Source organism: Enhydra lutris, unplaced genomic scaffold (genome assembly GCF_002288905.1).
Source record: "Enhydra lutris kenyoni isolate GAN:26980312 unplaced genomic scaffold, ASM228890v2 scaffoldscaffold2, whole genome shotgun sequence".
NCBI classification, from domain to species: domain Eukaryota; kingdom Metazoa; phylum Chordata; class Mammalia; order Carnivora; family Mustelidae; genus Enhydra; species Enhydra lutris.
This window is the reverse complement of record NW_019154086.1, coordinates 58,543,658-58,568,665: the sequence shown is the minus strand read 5'-3', so window position 1 is coordinate 58,568,665 and position 25,008 is coordinate 58,543,658.

Here is a 25,008-nt window from a genome sequence, read left to right as displayed (position 1 = left end):
ACTGCAGGAAAAACCCTCCCCCTATAGCTGGTGCGGTCTTCTCTGGCCCTCATTTCCTCTAGATGGGAGAAAGATATGGTGACTGAATTTAAGCAACCATATTAGATCAGAGGAAAGAAGCCATAGGCTGGGGATGGCAGAGAAACAAAATAAGAAAAGCCCAACTTCCTCCCATGTGGAACATCACACCAGCCTTGGACCAACTATCACTAGCTTTTCAATTTGAGAGAGAAGATTCTGTTTTATTTAAGCCATTGTTATTTGAGTTTTCTGTTACTTGTGGGTGGACCTAATCCAGTTAACATATGCACGAATATCTTGGTTTCAGTTTTTAGTTAACTTTTCCCCAAAAGGTAAGAAGGCTTGCTAACATGACACCATGTGGGGTGCAATGTGGGTGGCAAAGTGGGGTCTACAGTGGCTTTCTCTACAGACTGAATCTACTCCACACTACTCAGAATATTCTCAGAGATGCTTAAAAAGCCCATTTTCAGGAAGATGAATATTAAAATTCCTCACAAATGCATAAACTTGTTCCTCACAATTAAAATTTAGAATACTTTAGGGGTACCTGGGTGGCTCAGTCATTAAGTGTCTGCCTTCAGCTCAAGTCATGATGCCAGGTTCCTGGGATGCAGCCCCGCATCAGGTTCCCTGCTTGGTGGGAAGCCTGCTTCTCCCTCTTCCACTCTCTCTGCTTGTGTTTCCTCTCTCACTGTGTCTCTCTCTGTCACTTAAATAAATAAATAAATCTTTCCAATAAAATAAAATAGAATAAAATTTAAAATACTTTATATATGACAATGGAAACTAAATTTGTGTAGTTGTTATGTTCACCAATTCAGAGGACGTATAATCAAAAGACTAAAATTGTGCCTAAAAGAGATCCCTTAAAAGAAAATACTTGGCAAAACATTTATTTTATTTATTTATTTATTTGTTTATTTATTTATTTTTAAAAGATTTTATTTTTTTATTTATTAGGCAGACAGAGATCACAAGTAGGCAGAGAGGCAGACAGAGAGGGGGAAGAAGGCTCCCTGCTGAGCAGAGAGCCTGATGCACGGCTCGATCCCAGAACCCTGGGATCATGACCTGAACCGAAGGCAGAGGCTTTAACCCACTGAGCTACCCAGGCGCACCCTTTACAGGTACTTTTAATAAATATGAAAAAAACTACTTTTAAAAAACCAATAGTTAATCCCTTTGTTATTTATACTTCATTCACTCTCTAAATCTTGCTATCAAATTGTTAAGGACAGTATCATTTGCTGTAGTTTCAACTATCCAGCTGATATTAGTCCGACCTAATTCAGTCAACATAGCAGGACCTGGAAGACATGTTTCCAGCCAAGATATACATCGAGTGGCCTGCAGAGTTCAATTCCGATACAGGTGAGAGGAAAGGTATGGAGAAGTGGGACAGTCAGATCCCAGCCAGGAGGCAGGTCTGCAACTCCTTGCTGTAGGGCACTTGGGTGAACAAAGAAATAAGCCCCTCTCACCAAGAGTGCTGCTGCATCCCCAGCTCTGTAAACTTTAAACCTTGGATTATCTTAAGAGGAAAATACCTCTGCTGTCAATTTCGTCATTCTTGCAGTCATTGCAATCAATGAGAAACAGCCCATTCCTCATTTGCAAAATCAGAACATGCAAAGTTACTGTTAGATGCACCTTCTTTCACTGTTAATAAGTAAAATCCTATTCATCCTTTACTCCACCTCTGCAAATAAAAAATGAGATCTTAGGCCTGGTTTTGACTTCCTGGGCTAAGTAATGAAGTTAGCAGAGCCTCGCCTAAAGAAAAGTATTAGTCTTCACAATTAACAAAAAGAGTCTAAAAGAGATGAAGAGATACCCCCTCTCTCCTGAAGTTACAGAGAGGGAGAGCTTTCTGCATCATAAAACACATTCAAGGAGTCTGATCTGATAAGGTATTAAATTGAGAGCGTTCACAAGAATATCAATCTCATTTCCCCTATAACAAGGGGATTTGTGTGAATGTTCATAACAGCTACCGACTTGTACCGTTCTTTTTCTTCATATAAATTTGTCCTTGGAAGTGTCAGGAAAGATTCTTCTAATGCTTTGAAGACTTTAGAGACTGTTGGCATGCCCTGTGACAATACCAGAAGAAACTTACAATTCTGATTGGCTATCTTACTTGACCTGGTAATATTATCATAATTGGTGTCTCAGTGCATTTAAACAACATAAATACTTGGAAGATGAGCAGATCATAATGGAAAAGAATTGCTGGCATGATGGAAAAAGTTAAAACCTATGACAGCAACCTTCTTGTTTTAATAAGAGACGCGTCTACCAACTTACCAGGGACAATATTTCAAAAATATTGTTAAAATGGGGAACTAGTCCAATTACCCACTGCCTATTGGTAGTATATCTAAAATATGATGATACAAAAGTTGAAAATAAAAGGAAGAAAAAATATAATAAGCAAATAACATAAAAGAAAGTTGACATAGTTACACTAATGTTAGGCAAATGGACATGAAAACAGAAAGCAATACTAGAGATAAAAGGGTCACTGCAATTGAAGACATTAACATTAAATAGGAACATTTAAGAATTTGAATTTACATGTATATAATACCATCTATAAAGCCAAAATCTACAGAACTACAGAGAGAAAGTATAAAAATAATGGATTTCAACACAACTTGGTCTGTAATTAATAGATTAATACACAAAAGAATCAGTAAGGCTTTGAACGATTTGGAAAACGTAGTCAATATTGACCTAATGCAAAACTGGTAGGCTGCCGTGCTCCGGCAAACCGTCGTACTGTGGAAGGACTACAAGTCAGACCAGACTCACTGCCTCTGTTCTAGGGGGAGCTGAGGGCGGGCTGCCCGTCTTCACCATTACAGATCTGTCTCATCCAACCCCACAACCAACATCATCCATTTACCCCAGTGAGACATGATCAGAAAATGTTTGTGAGGAAGGGGGATAAAGGGCTTGTATAGAAGACTATATTTAGCAACTGGACATTACTTTCAAGAACACATGGAAACTTTATGAAAAGTATTGACAACATCCTAAGCCATAAATAAGTCTCAATATGCAACAAAACATCAGAATTACACAGATGTGTTCCTTGACAATGAAACTAAGTTAGAAATCCATTTTCAATAAGTTTAAAAGTTTAAAAAATAAAAAAAAGTTTAAAAAAATAAGAATAAGTTTAAATAAGTTTAAAATAAGTTTAAAAATAAGTTTAAAAATCCATAAATTTGGAAATTATAAAAAACATGTTTTTAAGTAAACTGTAGATAAAAGAGGAAATAATTAAAGTCAAAACTGAAAACTAAATCTGAACTATAATTCCACTTCTTGTTGTAAACGGAGAGCCTTGAATGCTTCTGTTAGAAAAAAAATAGGGTGAAAACTGAAGGGTAAAATATTAATCATAAAAATTTTGAAAATAAACATCAGTCTAAACAGAAAGAAAACATACAAAGGTAAGAAGAGCAGCAAAAAGGAAAAAACAGAATTAACAAAACCGAAGTTCATTCTGCAAGAAGGCCAGTACTGCCAATCTTCTAGGTCAATGGTTTGCCACTAAGAGCAGTTTTGCTCCCCCCTCCCCAAACTTTCTTCCTCAGGGGTCATTTGGCAAAGTGTGCAGACATACTGTAATTGGAAATACAACCTGGGGTGGAGGGGCCCTACGGGCATGGACTGGGTCCAGGCCAGAGATGCCACCAACCATCCTACAGGGCACAGGACAACCCCAAAGCAGAGTCATCCGACCCAACATGCCAAGGTTGAGAAGCCCTGTGCAGCTGGGTGAATTAAGAATAGAGGGAAGCCATGAGTAAACAATGCCAGGAATGCAAAGGACATTCTCACGTCCGCAAATACAGGACAAGATTTAATAGGATAATAAGAACAAACATACGCAAACATGGGTAGACACTTAGACAAAAATGCAGACATTCACAGAAAAGTACAAATGATCAGAAGTAACTCAAGAAAAAAAAAACAACAACAGAAAAGTAAAAGATTTGTATCACTGTGGAAGAAATTGACTGAATAGTTTTCAATCCCCCAGCAGACAGCCAGCACTCTGTTGTGTAACACTACACCGTTACAGAAGAGTGAGGGGGAGGACACGCTGGGGGACACAGGGACCACACTCACAAGAATTACAAGTGCATTTGCTCTTTGACACAGGACCCCAATTTTTAAGAATTGATTCTGTGGCTACGTTGGTATGTACATAGTGATATTTCCACACGGCATCCACTGAGGCATTATGTGCAGTAGTGAACGTTTGGAAACAATAGGGGTCTCGTTCAGGGAACCCTGGGACCGCCACCAAATGGAACACCATAAGGGCTGTAACGAGGACTAAGGACATGCTCTGTACATTGATGTGGAAATGTTAACATTTTTTAAAAAGCATGGTGTATAAGAGTGCATAAAGTATGCTCTCTTCTGTGTAGGAAAGTCCAGGTGGAGAAATAAGAATACACATATATTTGCATTTCCTTGTATTTGCATGAGGATGACTAATGAAAGACTCCCTCTAGGGAGGTAGAGGGGCCTCCCAGAACATACTCAGAATTGCATTTCGTACAACCTTGACAACCAAAGGCATGAATCCAGAGTTAATTTGCTTTACCCGAATAAAGCAATCTACCTTTTCTTGTCCCAGAGTGTTGTAGAACAAATTCATACCTTCTCTAATGTTTTCAATAATTGGTTGGTTTTGCATCATTTTATTTGAAGACCAGCCCTCCTTTAGAGTATACAAAGGAAAACCTTGTGAGTGAAAGAGGTTCATATTTCATCCAAGATCATGTAGTTATTACTACCGCCTACAAAGACCCCCAGTTAGATCATCTGATCTACTCAGAAACATCAGCCCTAATGAATAGGGCTTCTCACAGAAGTACATCACACCATGTACTTACAACTGCCCTACTTTCCAGCAGTCCAGCTCTATACTAGAGAGCTGACATAAAGTAAACCTTTCTTGATGGAGGAAAGGTGTCAAAAGAGAAGACTGAGTGTTATAATATAGAATAAGAAATAGAATTCATTCCTACAGGTATTCACTTTCGTCAACACTGAATTGTTTGCCTACAATGTGACAGGCACCGTCCTTGGCAGTAGGGTTATGAAGAGGGATGAGTCATGCATTCTCTGCCTTCGAGAAGCTCCGTGCAACACCGTAACATCCACTCTGCATTGCAGAATTACATCGAAGCCTCGATGCTTAGTTAGCAGAAGGGGGCAGAGTTGCATTCTTTTCTCATTCTGTCTACCGGGCGACTTGGTGTTTCATTTCTCAGGATTTTATAGCCTCAAGGTATTATTAGAGCCAGAGGGAAGAGGAAAAGGCAAAAATATGGAGCATGACCTCTTTCAAGGCTTTTGTTTAACGATTGCCCCAGATTCACTATCCCTCAGATGGCTCTGCCAGTCCGTGTGCTAAATATTAACAAAGCAACATAATAAAACTTTCTAAATGTTGACATTGTTGTGTCCTGATTATTTTACTTGGCTGCTGTTTATCAATATAAGCTGTACTAAAATGATACAAATTTCTGTCTTGAAAATTTTATTGGCCTCATTTTCTAGCAAGGATAATTAAACAAGTAAAGATAATTGGACAAATAAAGATGAGAAAAGCGTGGCAATCGCTTGTCATTCTATTCTCATCAGCAGATAATTCATCTAGCTCAGACATGCTGCTATTTAATCTCTCTCCTTTCAATTTGGGTAATGTTGCACTCTAATCAGGGGAATTAAAAACACACTCAATTATAAAAGGATGTTCCATAAGGTAGAACAGAAAAAGCTGAGCTATCTGTACGTGCTTTTGGCTTAATGGTACCTGCTTCTATTTGGCAAAGGCAAAGGGGCTCGATGAAAAGCAAATAAATGTTTAATAATCAATACCTTGTGCTCAATAAGAGGGAAAGATTCTAAAGAGAAGTGAAAACAAAAGCTACTACTGAAATTTGAAATTAGTCCCATTTCTCCAAAATTAAATATACTCATAATAAAACATTCCACTGGTTTCCTGAGCTTTAGTAATTTTATCACAGTTTATCCATAATAGCTTTTTCCTCTCATCTCTAGATATGGGGGGAAACCCCCCAAATCACATAATAACAAGCAGCTGTTGGATGTGATAGGAATTTTCTAGGGAAGAAAATATGCTTAATATTTTGTGTATGTTTTGAAAGCTGCTTGTCACAGAACAGTTTGTTTATAATGTGTTTATCATGTGATATGAAAAGCAAAAGATTATACAATGAGTCCAATTATGCCCTGTATGTTGGAAACAGTTTTCCCCTAAGTTGGGCCAGAAAACAGTTCCTACGAAAAATCCAAAATCCAAACTGATTCCAAACTGCCGTCCCTTACCGGTCACACTAGGCAGGAGTTGGTTCTGATGTTTCTCTTTGCTTTTGTACTCTTCTAGAGAGCTCAGAAAAGCACCATAGTAAAGCCGTAATAAGTGAGACGTAGCACCCAAGAACTTGCAAGGGCTTGGGGGGGTCCCTCCAAGATACACAGGAAAGCAAAGGGTTTTCTCTCTTTTCTGACACTGCATAACACCTAAGAGGAAAGCTTTTCTGTTCATCTGGATTAAAAGTCAAATTCATTTCAAAAATAAAAGTTGAGTTCAATGAAGCTATTTGCTATTTCTTGCATAGATTCTTATGTTCTTCAAAGAGCTCAGTCTTCTCCTGGACAGAAAGTCAAAAAGGTCAGGGATCCCTTTGGTAAATGGTGGGTCATGATTTTGTTGCACTTTTCTAAGGTGTAGGCTGAGTAGCTCATCTACAGATATAATAGTAAAAAAAAAAGAAAAAAAAAGGAGGATTTTATACTTAAATCTATAAAAATTTTTTGCGAATCTGCAGAGTTGCCTAGCCTATTAGAGAAGAACATACTCCTGTCTGGGTCTCTGCCTCACCTACTTGCTGCTCTTGGGAAAACTGCCGGAGGTGATTGACCAGAAGAGGGGTCATGTGCTATATGCCTTGACCCATGGCTGACCCAAGGGTATTCCATACCTGCTGATCTACAATGTGTTCTGTTATGAGGATTTTGCCAAGGCATGAGGACAACTCACTGGACCAATTAGATTTTATCTTATCGTGTTATTTTTTTAGAAATAGAGAAAAGCATACAATTGGTAGTGAGTCTAGAATGGGAGAGGCAGAAAGATGAAGAGGAACAAAAAATATCAAAGAAATAGGGTGACACAACACTAGAACAGAGATCTGTGTATAAATGCATCTAAAAGAACATCTACTAGAATTTACCTTGTGTCACCAGAGCTGCTGTCGGTCAGACCATCAGAGCCATTGCTGGTCATGAAGCTGTTTCTGCCTCAATAAAGCCTGGATATGCAGGTAATTTCTTCATTCAACAGATATTCATTGAGCGGTCAGTACATGCCAGGCAGTGTTCACGATGTAGAAAACAGCAGTGGAAACAGCGAAACAAGACACCATGTCCCTTGCGGGGTCTACATTTCAATAAAGAGAAAGAGAACATAAACAAAATAAATAACTAAATTATATGGCAGAACAGAAGGGAAATTGCTATGGAGAAAATAAAGCAAGGGAGGAGGACATGTGGGGTTGAGGGAGTGATGGACAGCTGCAGATTCATTCTCTTTCTTATTTGAGTATAGATGACATGCACTGTTATGTTAATTTTTTAGGTGTAAAGCTTAGTGATTTGGCAAGTTTACACAATAGACTATGTTCACAAGTGCAGTTGCCATCTATCCCATTACATCACTACTATCACATCATTCACTGTATTCCTTATGTGGTGACTTTTATTCCCATGACTTATTAACTGCATAATTAGAGGTCTGTACCTTCCACTCACCTTGACCCATTTTGCCCCCCACCCCCACTTCTCCCATCTGACAACCATCTGTTTGCTCTCTGTATTTATAAGTCTGATTCTGCTTTTTGTTTGTTAGTACATCTGGTTTTTCATTGTTGCTGTTGAAGATTCCATTTATGAATGGGATCATATGATAGTTGACTTTCTCCATCTGACTTATTTCACTTAGCATAATACCCTCTAGTTCCAACCATGTTGTCTCAACTGGCACAATCTCATCTTTTTTATGGCTGTATGATATTTGATATATACACAGCACATCTTCCTTATCTCAACTATTATAAATAATGCTGCAATAAACATAGAGGTGCATATATCCATTTGAGTAAGTGTTTTCATCTTCTTTGGGTAAACAGTCTATAGGGGAATTACTGGATCATATGGCATTTCTATTTTTTAATTTTTTGAGGAACCTCCATACTGTTTTCCACCATGGTTACACAAATTTACATTCCCACCAGCAGTGCACAAAGGCTTCTTTTTTCTTGGCATCCTCACCAACACTTGTTATTTCTTGGCATTTTGACTTTAGCCATTCTAACTGATGTAAGGTGATCTTTCGTTGTGGTTTTGATTTCCATTTCCTTGTTGATAAGTGATGTTGAGCATCTTTTCATGTGCCTATGGGACACCTGGATGTCTTCTTTGGAAAAATGGCTACTTGGACCCTTGACCCATTTTTTAATTGGGTATTTTTTGGTATTGAGTTGTGTAAGTTCTTTATATATTTTAGATATTAAGTCTTTATTGTATATGTCATTTCCAAATATCTTCCCCCATTCAGTAGGTTGCCTTTCTGTTTTGTTGATGGTTTCCCCTGCTGTACAAAAGGTTCTTATTTTGATGTAGCCCCAATAGATTACTTTTGCTTTTGTTTCCCTTGCCTCAGGAGACATATCTAGAAAAGTGTTGCTATGGTTGATGTCAGAGAAATTACTGCCTGTGCTCTCTTCTAGGATTTTTATGATTTCAGGTCTCACATTTAGGTCTTTAATCCATTTTGAGTTTATTTTTGCATATAGTGTTAGGAAGTGGTCCAGTTTCATTCTTTTACAGTTTTCCTGGCACCGTTTATTAAAGAAACTGTCTTTTCCCCATAGTTGCAGTTTTAAACATGGTAATCAGGGAAGACCTGAGGAGGTAACATTTGAGAAAAGATTTACAGACGGTGTAAAGCTATCCATGAGGATATCTGGGGCAAGAATGTTCCAGATGAAGGAAAGAGCAACTGTAATAATCCTGAGTGGGAAGGTGCCCAACATGTGAGAACAGCACAGAGGCCACCATGGCTGCATCAGAGTGAGGGGAGAATAGGAGGAAATGAGTCACAAGAGGTAAAGGAGGTACAGAATGTGTAGGGATGGATAGGCCAGGCTATGGATTTTGGCTCTAGTGATACAGAGCCTTTGGGAGATTTTAAGCAGAGTGATCAAACTACAGTTTAATAGAGCCTCTCTGGCTACTTAGTGAATATAAATAATAGGGGACCAAGGGAAGAAGCAATCATAAGATTACTGCAATAATTCATATGGGAGACATTGAGAGTTTGGACTACAATGGTAGCAGTGATGAAGATGAAAAGTATTTGGATTCTGGGTATATATTTTTAGCATGCCCATGCTCTTTTCTGAGTTATTTAGACTCTTATTTACTGAAATCAAGAAGAGAGAATTTGAATAAAAATACATTAATCAAAAAAATTTATTGATTTCTGCTTCTAGGAAGATGGAATAGACATACTTTTCCCTGTTTCTCCACTAAGTACAGGTAACCTCTAGGCATTATACATAAGACAAACATAAGAAGATCTGAAAGGTGGAGAGAAGGAACAGGCCAGCTAGGGATCGAGGGTCCCAAGAAACAACCAAGTAGTAAGTTCCCTGGGTTTTCTTTTTACCTCATATATCCCATACTTGGAACTGAAGAAGCTGGCAACCTGTAAATGCCAGCAAACACAAATGAATGAATGAATGAATGAATGAATGAATGAATGAATGAGGAAGGAAGGAAGTAAAGTCTACTTTCTTTAGCCAAAAGACCAGGGAAGGGTCACCCTTGGGGCACAGAAAACTTAGACAATAACTGCCCAAGTCCAATCTAATTCCATAGAGAAAACTGTGGCCCATCTTCAATCATGCAGTCAAAAGCTGAGTGAGAAGTCTAGATTTCTGTACTCATGAGAACATCAAAACAGTGTCAATAAAAGTCAAGTAGAGAGCTAAGATTTTTGTCTCCCTGCCACCCCAGCTGGTGATGTGGTCCATATCCCTGTGCCATGGTGTCAGTGAAGATCACATGGGGAACCTGGATTTCCACCTCTCACCCGGCCCTAATGAGGCGTTCCTACCCCTCACCACTTGGGAGAAGGTAGGTGTCTGAGGAGGCCTGACAGAGACTCAAGACATTCAGCACCATCCAGCAGTAATGAAACCAAACTCACCAAACTCACTTACTAGTATCAGTGGAGACCCCAAGGGGAGCCAGAACTCTCACCTAACCCAGCAGTGACGAGGTCTCTCCACCTACCCTCAGGTGTCAATGGAGGCCAAGTAGAGAACCTAGACTTCTACCTCCACCTAGTGGTAACCAGACAATGCCTCCCTCCCCCAACACTTGCCCTTGCAGAGAGAGAGAAAACCAATTAAACAGAAGGTTGAAACAAGATCCAGAGTTTCATACCATGATACAAAAATGTCCAGGTTTCATTAAAAATTCATCATACCAAGGGCAAGGATAATTTCAATTGAATGAAGTGAGACAAGCAATAGATGTCATCACTGAGATCACAGTTTCTAAAGAACTTGCCATACTGTTTTCTAAAGTAGTTATACCAGGTTATAGCTCAATGAATCTCCAGAGGATTTTGCTGAGTTTAAAATGCCAGTCCAAAGAGTTACATGTTGTATGATTCCATTTATATTCTTTTTTTTTTAAAGATTTTATTTATTTATTTGACAGACAGAGATCACAAGTAGGCAGACAGGCAGGCAGAGAGAGAGGGGGAAGCAGGCTCCCTGCCCAGCAGAGAGCCCGATGCAGGGCTCAATCCCAGAACTCCAGGATCATGACCTGAGCCGAAGGCAGAGGCTTTAACCCACTGAGCCACCCAGAAACCCCATTTATATAACATTCTTATAATGGCAAAATTATGGGAATGGAGAACAGGTTAGTGGTTGTCAAGGGTTAAGGAAATGCAGCAGTAAGTGGAAAGTGGGCGGAGCTATAATTGGGCAAGATGTAAGATTCTATGGTAGCATAAACATTCTGTAGCATGACTGTATCAATGTCAGTGTCCTGGCTGTGATATTGTATTACAGTTTTGCAAGATGTTACAATTGCAGAAACCCACGAAAGGGTTTCCTTTATATATATATGTAACATCTTTCCTTTATATATATATATATATATATATATATATATATATATATATACACATAATTTCCTTTATATATATATAACACTAAAGGGTTTCCTTTAAATTTTCCTTATAATTTCTTCCAACTCCATGTGAATCTACCATGATCTCAAAATAAAACTGTTTAATAAAAAAAAAGTACTATGTGAATATCAATATGGAAAAAGAAATGAAGTGACGGGTGGTACTCAATATGATTCCAAGTTTTGAGAAGTTGCGTTGTGCCTGTCATAAGTAAATATAATCAATTAAATATTAAAATTCAAATATTTTCTTTCCCCCAATTTTTATTTTACTCCAGACAGTAGCAAATTTACATAATTCCACTTCCTTGTGTTTTGTACCAATTGAATCTCACAGCCTTCACAGAAACAAGGACAGTGACATATACCCTTTCCAAGATCTCAAAATATATTCTGAAAGTGGCCCATATTCTCCATGGGCACCAAGCAAGTAATGGAATTACCATTGTATAAAATCCTGAGCTGAGCTGGCCTTCCTCTCTTTCACCTCTTTGTTGGAAGTCGCAATTTTATACTAATATAATTTATTTGGTCAACAGTAGGCTTGTAAACCCTAAGAGGGCATGCTCTCTCTCTGTCTTACTAACTTTGCCTCCTTAGTGTCTGTCTCAGAGTCTGAGAGATAATAGGTCTGCAACTGATACTTAACGAATTAAAAAATAAATTAATGAATGACCCTGCATCTGCCCACTTCACCAATTTTACTTTTCTAGTAGCACTGAGCCTCATGGACTCACCTGTCCTCCTAGAACATTCCCTGGGCAGTAGTCTTGATGCAGGCTATGGTTAGAGAGAGCTGGATTCATCTTTCTCACTTTGTTTCAGTTCATAAATGTAAGGGATATCAGGCCGTCCCTGAGGTGATGGATGCTGCCACTGCCTCCTATTCCTGTTATTAGTGGTTTAAAAAAAAAAAATGAAACAAAGGGGAAAAAATTTAACATCTACTCAGTAGATTGCAGAAATACTGCAGTTGTGCAAAATAACTCCGTGCCCCAGTTCATGTGATTTCGATTTGGTCAGAGATTTCCTTTTCTTTGAGGCTGCAAGGCCGTTAGTCTGGTTTTCCTGAGGACTTCTTTAGTCAAAAGGTCAGCCTAACAAATCACAGAGAAAATAATTGATCTTCTACTCTAGCACCTGCATTTTAATGACTTGTGATCCCAAACAAGTCACACATTCCATTTTTCTCACTTGATGGGGCCTTAGCATTTTAAATTGCTATTCAGTCAGGATACAAGGTACTCTAGCTATGACCACACTTAGCTTCATTGAAACGTATTTCTGCCTTAAAAAAATGTAGCTGGAAATACTAAATAATTTTCAAAAATAGAAGTTAAACAGAGAGTGTGTGTTTTAATGGGCAATCTTGACCTATCTAGAAAAAATGATAATTTCCTAACTTTATTCAGAACAGGGGGCGATGTGCAGAGCTACCTAATTTCATTTGTATACACACCAATTATTTTACAAAGAGGTCATTGAACTATCCAAAATATGTTAATTATGTTGGGCATTCACTGCTAAGGCACAAATTTTACATTTTTTTAAAGATCTAATTTATTTATTTGACAGAGAGAGAGATCACAAGTAGGCAGAGAGGCAGGCAGAGAGAGAGGGGGAAGCAGTCCCCCTGCTGAGCAGAGAGCCCGATGCGGGCTCGATCCCAGGACCCTGAGACCATGACCTGAGCCAAAGGCAGAGGCTTAACCCATTGAGCCGCTGAGGCACCCCTCACACTTTTTTTTTTTTTTTTTTCAAAACAGGGAATGCGGGAGCAAACAACAGGGAGACACTACAATTTCATTTTTAATGTAGGAATTGCATTTCTTACTCAACTACCTTGATTGTCATTGTCCTCTCCAGTCTTTCCACTGTCCCCCACCTCCAAAAGCCCACTCTCCTATTTCTGGTCTTCACCTTGATCACCTGTTCTAACTCACCTCATAATGAAATGGAGGACAGATTTTTTTTTTTAAGGGACGCAGTTCATTTTGGCCCTCAGAATTCATGATTAGATCACAAACTACCTTCACAGATTACTTCAAGAGAAACCCAAGTAATAGGAACAATATTTCAAACTGTTTTGCTTTCAATAGTATCCTTCTTAAATTAGCACTGAACAAAATCACTGAGCAACTTGCCATTGCTTCTTTATGTTTCTTTCTTCCTTCCATCCTTCCTTCCTTCCTTTCTTTATTTTTGCTTAACAAAAATAGAAACCTTCAAATTGGACTTTCCTTGAATAAACAGTATTGGAAAAAGATTAATCAACCCTTCAGATGGTGATTTTATGCCTTTTCAATTTGTTTTGTGTAATTGAATTATTTTCAGTGTTCCATACCCATACTTATATGTGGATTCTTATTCACACAAATTGTATTATCATAAAACGCTTGTATCGTAAATCTCTGCCTCATTTATTTTTTTGTTCAGTTTCAAATAAACTTGTTTTTAAAACTTGAAATCATCTTCCTATAAATGTTTCTTACTTCTTACCTTTACCATATTTAATTATAGCAAACTGTTCATATCCAAATTGCCATCATTTTTCAAGCTTAAATTTGTTTTCTTTTGTTTCTCTTTTCTTTGACCAATATAACAAGATTAGCATTTAAAATTGTGCCAAGTGAATGTCTAATCATACCTTCCTAAAGAGGCAACTGATCAGAATAAATATTTCCTGAATATTAGTTCTTGGTAGGGTTTCTAAATGTGTTGGGGGAAAAAATTATACTGGAAAAATACCACCACTTATAAAAATAAAATCAAGAACTGGTTTAAGCCTGCCTTCAATGTTCAAATTGCCATATCTGATTTCCATGAAAAATGAAGATATATTTCAGCAATGTTTTATGTAACTTAGTGGGGCGCATCTGAAGGGAAGTTGTAAATTATGGGATCTGTAACATCTAATATGAAATATGCTACATTTTAGATAGAGAATATGAACAAGAACAGAGTTTGTTATTATAAACTTTAAAAAAAGATTTTATTTATTTGAGAGAAAAAGCATGAGAGTGAGAGCACAAAGAGGGAGTGGAGAGGGTGCAGAGGGAGAGAAAGAAGAGGGCTCCCCACTAAGCAAGGAGCCCAACACAGGGCTCGATCACAGGACCCCAGGATCATGACCTGAGCATAAGACAGAAGTTTAACCTACTGAGCCACACAGGCACCCTTATTATTATAAACCTTTGAGAACATTTCCTTCATTAATTGGTGGAATGAATGACAAGACATATTATAAATATTATAAAACAATATAAATGAATTTTGGGAAAAAATTGTCACTGGATTTCTTTCATTTCCACCCCACCCGTCTTTTTTTCTGCAACCCCTCTGCTGCACTCACTCACTCGAACCCTGGGAAATAGTATTTCCCTGCAGATTCCCGTTGCTTATTACACAAGGTTTGGCTGACTCCACAGAATAACCACGACAAAAGCCTGTAATTGGCTTAACAGATTTAACCATCTATTTGATTCTGTTGCTTGCTAGAAGCAGGCACTGCAATTAAAGAGGAAAAGGACATGTGGAGATTAAAAAGAGGCAGGAGAGAGGAGAGAAAGACCTGCTACATAAGTGGATCCATACATATAGGTATGGACTTTTCATTCATTCATTCAGAAACTGTGTGTGCCTGAAACACATAATATACTGAATGTTAACTAAATTGAATTTAAATAAAAAAATTTAAACAGCGATTTGCGCAGTGCCTACCATATGCCAGCTGGATGACAAACCATAAGGAAAGAATAAGGGAAATTAATAATCATACAAAGAAGCGTAAATCAGTGACCTTAAAATTAAAAACAAAAAACAAAGGTTTTCATTAAGGAACTTGGGAAAGCTTCCCAAGGATAGATTATCTGAGCTAAAATCTGAAGGAGGGTAATACAGGGTAAAGAGGAGAAGAAAAATCTTTTCTTAGAGTGGGTACAGCAGTGCAAAGGCCTAGGTTACAAGGAAGCCTGGTAAGTGAAGAGAAATCAAAAAGATAAAGTGTCCAGGATGGTGAAATCACAGGGGGAACACAGCATGAATGAGGCTTGAGCTGCAGACAAAGCTGGACCATGTCTGGCTCACAGAGCCCCGTGTTAATGACCTGTGGAGAGTTTCCAATCCCAATGACCAATGTATTACTACTTCTTGCCAACCTGTGCCACTGGGCTTGGAATCCTTTCACAGGCAGACAAAGCATACAGCTCAAAAGCTGGTTGTCCAGACTTTTAATCAGGAATTTCAGCAGGAATTTGGATGGCAGAAGAGCTACAGAAAATACTGTGGTTCTCAAGAGTCAACTTCTATGTACCGGCGTGTGGTCCCACCTTCGGGTGACTGAGGGGGTGAACAAAACGGACTATCTGAAAGGAGGCCTGGAGAGAAGTGATAACACAAGAGTAACTGGTTGTTTTCTTTCCTCTTCATCTTAATATTCTTAGGAAAGTTATACAGAGACAGATTTCAGACCATTATAGCAAAGAATTTCCTTAGAGTGTGGCCCAAAGCTGGTGGGTTCTCAAGAAGGAAAACTGTCCTGTACTTGAGATGTCCATGTATAGACTTGACAGATGGCTCAGAAGCCTCAAGCATCCACAGATGGTGGATGTTGAAATATGCAGTAGTCAGTAAGTTTGCCATTCTTGAGATATATATAGATAGATAGAAAGATAAATATATATATGTGTGTGTATATATATATATATATTTAAACCAGAACACTTGTTGTGCAACTCATCGTTGAACTCATTTATGTGAACTGGATACCACAACAGGTGCTCCTTGAGGGCATCCAGGCCTGAATCTACGGCATAATATTGTTAGGTGCCTCATGAGACCAGTCCCAGTGGTGTCTCATCTCTTAGCCTTGGCCCCCAGGGACAGCATCCTTCCACTTCCACATTTGCTGCAGGTCCACTTCTGAAGGTGGTGGACCTTAGAGCCACAGCGACAAAACATGTGTGTCCTATTGTGACACTTTCCAAATGATGACTGCCCCTTGGTCATCTTGTTTCTGTGGCCAAGACCAAAGTGGCCCTAAAAGAAGGCATCCATCCTTGATATTCTTTATTGTGACGTGAACATTTTCTTGTACAATGGGTAACATTTGTTTCCTCGGTGGGTATGAATCAACAAAACCATAGAAAAATGACCCCTGATTGTCGACAACCGAGGCCAAGATCCTTGAAGGACTCAAACCATAAAATTTTTGTCCTAAACAAAATCTGGAGCATATTTGAGAATATGTATGAAGAGCCAGGCTATAGTGCCCCCCTATTAAATATTCTTCAGATTCTTTAGGAGGAGAAAATTTAATATAAAATACTAAAACTAGAAGCTAAGATTTCTGAAAAATTTTCTGTGTTCTGACCATTTTGGATACCTGATCCCTACCTGTAACCTGGTCCAAATCCAACTTAAACCATTTTTTAAAGATTTTATTGATTTATTTGACAGAGAGATAGAACACAAGTGGGGCTGGTTGGGGGTTGCGGCAGGCAGAGGGAGAGAGAGAAGCAGGCTCCCTTCTGAGCAAGGAGCCCATTTGTGGGGCTCAATCTCAGGACTCTGAGAATATGACTTGATGTGAAGGAAGATGCCCAATGGGCTGAACCACTCGGGCACCCTAAACCCAACTTAAACTTTGATAATAAAGGGAAAATAAAGAGCTGTGTAGCCCTCTGAAATCAATTCCCCTCCCTCATCCAGTTCTTGAGTAGAACCTAGGACAATGCAAGGCCCCTAATTTCCCCCACATGCTAAGGAGCAATAGAGAAGACATAGTTTCCATGGCCCAAAGTGGGATGAAAGTAATATATTTAATGTTCCTGGGATGCACTTGGATGTGGCACAGAAACTTGAAGAGGCTTTTCTATGAGCACAAAAGGCCGTAGCTGTAGTTTGGGTGAAACAACAGTTGAAGACCAGAAGGGCAAGGTCATTGGTATGTGCTGCTCACTTGGAATAATTAATTACTATATTATTTTGAATCCTTGTGTCTGTGCCATTTTTATTTTTAGATATTTTTAATATATTTTGATGATTATCCCTGATCACTACAGACGTCAACCTGATATGTGACAATACACACCCGATTCCATCCTCCTATAACTTGGCACTCAATAAGTTTTCTAGACACGTGAAAGAGAGAATGGAATAGAGCTCATAAATTGAGTTTGCATTTCCATTACTAGAAGAATGGCCAACCCAAATGGAATTTAAGTTCAGTTACAGAAAAATAATGTTGTACTCCCTACACACCTCATGGTATGGACTGAGTCATATATATGCATGAATATCTTATACACATGTGTACACACACACACACACACACACACACACACACACACACTCCCTGCAGTCTGTACATGTAGTAATGGCCGTCCCTGTGGATTTACTTCTTGTGACACCTGTCAATATGGGACAGGAAGTGCTAAATCAGAACTTTCTCATCTAAAACATAAATCTCTTTCCCTTCAGAGAGGAAGTATTACTTAACTGAAAGCAAAATAAATTCAAAAAATAGAGAGAAGTGACAACAAAAAAACACGAGGCCAATCAATTTAAGAATTCTCCTGATAAATATCTTCTAGGTGTCAGGATCAGCAAGGATGTTGTTGGTTTTATACAATGTTTCCATCAAGTCACAGCCCAATTCTCACAGGCATCTCAAGCCTAATGAACTGCTCACTAGAGCAGAACAGCCTAAATGCAATCCCTTAAAAAAATCCACTGGAGTCCCTTCAAGTCACTGAACATTGGCAAGTTGTGTCCTGCCTCAGAGCCTAGCTGTCAGAACTGTTTCAAATAAAACACATCACCAAAGCAGGTACCCACATGCCCTTGTCCACATCTGATTGGTCTCTGATGCATACTTCTACTGTATTTCATATTTATTCTCTTACAGTTAAGTGCTGGGGAAAGAAGCTGTGGAAATTAAAACAGGAGGCCATTTGGTAAGGTTGGTATTTCAGGAGTACGGGCTGGTAGGTAGTGAGGGGGCCACAGAAAGTTACATTCATCACTCTTGCTAATTTCATATTCCTTATTGACTTTGTCCCTTGAGGCCACATTGCAGGGGGCAGGATTAGGAATAAAACCCAAGTCTTTTGACTTCAAATGAGGGTAATTGCGACCGCACGAAAATGCCTTTTATCACATTGTGCAATGTGGGATGCTGGAGCTATTTTGGGAAGCCAAATAAAATGGAACCCTCACCCTGGTACACCGTTTTTCAACAAATGAACTGAGAACACAGGAAAGTAAGATTAACTCAGTGGATGGCCGATCAATAAAACTACAAATTAACTACATGGACAGAGAAGAGCAATTCTAATTACAGAAATTAGAGTCCAAGAGGGCAGGAACTTGAAAAAAAATCATGTTATAAGTATCATTCCAAGTTTGGACTAAAGTATCGTTCATTCTTATACTTCGTTTCCCTTTTCCTCAGTACCCTTCCTTCATATAGAAACATTTTTAAATTCAATGAATTTTTTATCAAACTGGAGAAAACATCAGATTCCACAGGTTAAGGGCTCAGTCCTACAAGGCCATCCTCACCCCCATTCAGATCCCAGTTGCAAACCCCAAGCTGTTACCTGACTGCCTACACGTGCGCGATTTCAACAACCATTCCTTAGGTTCAATTAATTTGCTAGAGCAGCTTACAGAACTCAGCAAACATTTGCTTACAATTATCAGTTTCGACCGCCAGATGAAGAGAGGCCTAGGGCAAGTGTTCCACAAAGGTGTTCTGTCCTCATGGAGCTTGGGGCCTGGCTTGGTGGTGCTCAGGAGTATTCTGGTTCCTCAAGCATGAGGCTCTCTGTAAAAGGCCAGGAACGTTGTATTCTTCGGTTTTTATGGAGGGTTTTATAAAATTGTCATGACTGAGTCACCAGCCATTGGCCGATTCAATCTCCAGCCCCCACTCCCCCCTGCCGGATTTGGGCATGGGTGGGGAGGACTGATAGTTCCAACACTTTCCTCATGTAGTTGGTCCTCCTGGCAACCAGCACCCTGTCCCCCTTGGGTGGGATCCAAAACTCGCCTCTATTAATAGCAAGATATCTGTTTCACCTTTGTGGCTCTGAAGCATTTTCAGGAACTGTGAATGAAGACCACATATGTCTGCGAGATATATTTGAGTCATCCGCATGGTCAAATATATATTTATAAATCATTCTACTGCAAATCATAATAAAACCTTTTTTCACATAGCTTCTATGATGATCAAATAGATGACAAGTGAAAAGGTTCTTTTTTTAATTGGAATGTCCTATACAAATGCTATTACTTGTTGCTGAATTAAATTGAATCAATTCCCTTTCAATGTATTTTTGCCTTCATGGAGAAGAGAAGCACTGAGATCAGTGTGTGCCCCTTTTATGGCCCTTTGATAGTCACGGGAAGTCTTGTTAAAGGTGTAAGATACATCTTTATCTGTGAGTATATATGCATCAACATATCTCTATATCTATATGGAACCTAACATCTCTATGACCTATTCTGACAGTCACTCAAGTAAGATTTTCGTGCAGGGGAAAAGGTCAGGATAATAAATACCTTGTCAACTTGTTAACAAGTTATTAATGCCTTTTTATTGCAAGGCCTTTATCCCAATGGGGCACCCAATTTTAATGAATTAAGCTATCTGATATAGAGACTTATTTTTGCCCAGGTTATAAGGAGGCTTAGCACCTAGAAGTGGTTGTAAATTCAAATGCCCAGAAAGGCTAGGCAGATGGTTTTGATTAGTGAAACTGTCTGCACTTATTAAGAAAGTGGTGAAAACCAGGAAAAACCGAAAAGCACATTCTTGTAGAGCACACAGCTGCTACTCAACAGTGGCTGATTGATTTCTGCTCAATATTTACCCAATCTTCCAACTTTTCAGGAGAAGATACAATAATACGATAATTTTTAAAATATACCATGAATACCATAAATAATTCAATCTAGCCCATGAACTTCTTTGGGATTCATGGCCTACTACCAACTCAGGCAGAGCTCTTTTCTTATCTATTTTCTGTAAGGACGTAATTAGATCTTAGTTCTTTGTGTTTTAAGACACCATGGGGAAGGAAGTCCTGTCTAGGAGGAGTCAACATGTGGGCTGTCCATCTACTGAATCAGTGGTACCAATCTTAGCTACCATTGGAATCACCTGAAGCCTGGGTCCCAATTCCAGAGATTTGAATTCAGGTTACAACCTGGGCATGGGAATTTTAAACAGCTTCCCAGGAGATTCTAATATGTAGCCTGGTTGTGGTCACCAAAATGATGAAGGGAAATTGAAGGTTTGCCTAATGCCCAGAGCAGTGGTTTTCTGTCACCTGCTAGGAGTACATTCTTCAGCCTGCAGTGGGAAAGTGCTGACGTCTTATGGGAATCACATCAGCAATGGAAATAGTCCTGAGCACTCACAGGTTAAAATCCTAAATAGAAAAGGATTATACAGTGTTTTTAGACTATAAACTTGTCTTATTTTTCAGACAGAGCTTGAGATTTGCACAGATTCTGCAAGCTTTTGTTTCTATAATACTTAATAAAAGGTGTTTTACCTTACCTTGTCATACACTTAGCTCTCTAAAGGAGAGGTCGTTGGACACTGCCACATGTGTATGAAGTAAGACCCAGTACTTTTGTAACTTCAGGGACATATGCTATTTTCAGCTATCCAGCTTTTCTTCCCTTCTGGAAACAGAACTACTGTCTGCTGAAGAGAACCCACACTCTCTCTTTTCTTTAATTCCAGAACAATTAACATAGGGTTATATTAGTTTCAGGTGTACAATATAGTGATTTAACAGTTCCATACAGTACTCAGTGCTCATCATGATAAGTGCACTCTTAATCCCCTTCACCTATGCACCCATCCCCCACTCACCTCCTCTCTGGTAACCATCTGCTTGTTCTCTATAGTTAAAATCTGTTTCCTGGTTTGTCTCTCTGTCTCTCTCTTTTTGCTTTGTTCATTTATTTTGTTTCTTAAATTCCACATATGAGTGAAATCACATGGTATTTGTCTTTCTGCCACTGACTTATTTCGCTTAGCATTATACTCTCGAGATCCTTCCATGTTATCCTGCAAATGGTGAGATTTCGTTCTTTTTTATGGCTGAATAATAACCCATTGTACATATCCACCATATCTTCTTTAGCTATCATCTATCAATGGACACTTGGGGTGCTTCTGTAATTTGTCTTTTGGAAATAATCTTGCAATAAACATAGATGTGCATATATCCCTTCAAATTAGTGTTTTCATATTCTTTGGGTAAATACTCCATCAACAGACACATGAAAAGATGCTCAACATCACTCATCATCAGGGAAATGCAAACCAAAACTACAATGAGATATTCCCTTATACCTGTCAAAATGGCTAAAATCGACAACTCAAGAAACAGGTGTTGGTGAGAATGTGGAGGAAAAGGAACCCTTGTGCAGTGTTGGTGGGAATGCAAACTGGTGCAGCCACTGCGAAACATGGAATAGAGGTTCCTTATAAAATTGAAAATAGAATTATCCTACAATCCAGCAACCACACTGTAGGGAACCATTCTTAAGATTCAGATGAGGCTGATGATGGTCCCTCTCCCAACCTCACACTGCCTGCTCTACATAACAATTCAGAAAGTGTTAGTCAAGTCCTCCATTTCCCTGTCCACAGTGACTGATGCAGGAAATGGCCCAAGCAGGAAAGTCAGTCTTCCCTCAGATTTGATATATGGGTGCTTAAGGGAGAAGGGAGGGAGATAAGGAAAGGAAAGAGAGAGAGAGAGAGAAACCGACCGTCTTCCTCTGGAATGGAGAATTATAAGAATAATTTAGGTTAGATTCATTCATGACCATCCAGCCTCTAGGAATTACAGGGAATGCACAGAGACACGCAGAGGGAAGAGATACAGAATGCTGATAACATCCTTTGTATTTAGCCTTGTATTTAGCCGCCTGCATATTTCTGTGAGGAGTAGATTCCTTTTTTGACTTCAGCTATTTTGAGCTAAGTTTCTGCTGTTGATACTACATTGGAATTAATCCACATCCTCCACTCCTAAACTGGTATATAAGCAGAGTCATCAATTTAAACCATGATATGCACACAAGCTAAAATGGAACTTGGTTTAGAAGACAGAAAGACAAGCTTTATTTGCCACACTGGATTAAAATTTTATCAGAAGGGAATACTCCAAGTGGAAAAACAGGTTGTACACCCATCAGACAAGACAGTAAATCTGGAGGGATCCAAGCTCTGATCAGGCCCAGCTTTACGTGATATACAGGACCTGAGAAAGGAGCTCAGGGAGCCGAAACAGAGGCAGATATATATACAATACGTTGGTACAGCCCCTACCTTGTATAGTTAATTCTCCCCACACTGACCTATAATGGAATATAGGATCAAAACTTAAAGGTAAATGATAAGTTGAGTTTATTTGTACAAGTGTGACAAAGATCTAAGATATAAAAGTTCAGACGAATTTATAAGAAAAACACCCAGACTCCAAAGATGGGGAAGTTATCAGGATCCCAACAGTGATTTTGCAGAAATTGGCAAGCTGTTGTTACATTTTGTATGGGAATACAAGGGTCAAGAATAGTGAGACAATTGCAAAGAAGGCAGATACCAGATATCAAGACTATCTTGATACTATAGTAATTAAGGAGAATGGAATCAATGTGGGAATAGAGCAATGAAACACAACAGAGCATCCATTTTTGTTGTTGTTGTTGTTCTTTTTGAACTAATTTGAAATGTATAGGAAAGTTACAAAAATAAAAGAATTCTTTTGTATCTGTTATCCCATTTCCCCTACTATTACCATCTTATGATTGAGGGTTTTTTAAAAGATTTTATTTATTTATTTGACAGACAGAGATCACAAGTAGGCAGAGAGGCAGGCAGAGAGAGAGGGGTGTGGGAGGCCGCAATAAGGCTTGAGACGAGGACCAAACCAGGCCCTGACTTGTGCCTCCTTTAAAGTCCGAATAACCTAACAAAAGGTTTAGGATGGGAAAAGTTGAGCAGCACTGAGAAAGGGTCTGTGCTATATGTTGTGTGCTCGTCTACGTGACTTCCCACACGCTTGCTAAACAAATGAGAATAATTCGGTTGGGGGTCAAAAGTTCGTTGCTGGTCCTTGCTGTCCTAGTACAGCCCAAAAATTACTTTCAGGTTTGCTGTATTTGTACTGGCATCAGCCATTTGGCGTCATGAGGAACTCGTGGTTGTTTAACTAGACACAGATGTAATATCACTATATATATGGCCTTAATGCTTTGAATAAACTTAGCACTGTTGGACATCCTCCTCAGTGCTCCTCCTGCCCCCATCTCTTTGTCTCTTAATTTCTTTCACCATCCTCTTACCCTCATGTTCCTGACTGATTTGTCACGCCGGCCGCAAAAGAGGGGGAAGCAGGCTCCCTGCTGAGCAGAGAGCCCGATGCGGGGCTTGATCCCAGGACCCTGAGATCATGACCTGAGCCGAAGGCAGACGCTTTAATCCACTGAGCCACCCAGGCGCCTCTATGATTGAGTTTTAAAAGAAAATTTAAATTTTATATAATATGTGGAACTGTTTCTAAGTTTTGTTTTAATTTGTGGTGGGCTTTTTTCCCCCAGTTAGTTGTGACTTTGGAAACTCTTTTCTGTGTTTGTTGTAGTAATCAGTTTTACTTGTGTCTTTGCAAATTTTCTATCCCGATAACTTCCCCATCTTTGGAGTCTGGATGTTTTTCTTATAAATTCGTCTGAAATTTTATATTTTAGATCTTTGTCACACTTGTACAAATAAACTCAACTTATCATTTACCTTTAAGTTTTGATCCAATAGGTTAGGTGATTTGTTTGTTTGTTTAGATTTTTAAGTATTTAAGAATCTACTCATATTTTGAGAAGCATTTTGCTCTCAGTGATGGCATATCATTTTACTCTTTGAGAATATATTTTAAATTCTGAGAAGAGCCAGAAATCATTTGTAGTCAAGTCAGGTAGCCAGAGTGTAGATAAATATTATTTAGGTTACAAAAATGGACAAACCACAAAACAAAACCATCAGCCAGCTGTGATGATAATATGATGGTAACATAATGATTTTCTTGTGTGATCAAGAAACTGCTTAAAAGCCAATTTCAAAAGCATTTTTTAAAATGGCAGCATCAGTTGGATTATATGAGTTCCCATGGAAACTAATTTAAGGATAATAAAAAATTTTTTTTTTCCATTATGACCTTTATGACACAATGAAGGAACACATGACTTGGGAAAGACAGCAAAGAGAAGAAAGAGAGTTCTGTTGTCTCCATCATGACTGAGATGCATAATCATTGGCAAGTGTCATAGTTCCTCTATTCATTCAAGAAATAGTTGTTGAGTGCTTGCTGTGTGCCAGGCTCCGTCTTCAGTGTTGTATGTTAACCAAGCAGCCAAAAATCTCTGCCATGTGGAATTTGTGTTCTGATGGGGAGAGGCAAAGAATAAACAAAATAAGCAACAATAGAACAGGTTGGAAGATGATAGTATTTTGGGATAAATTTAAGCAGAAAAGGGGCCTTGGGAGTGTGGGGGTGGATGGGGAGGTACATTTGCGATGTTAGAAAGGTTGGGGGATGGGGAGACTTCACTGAGAAGGTGACAATTGAGCAATAG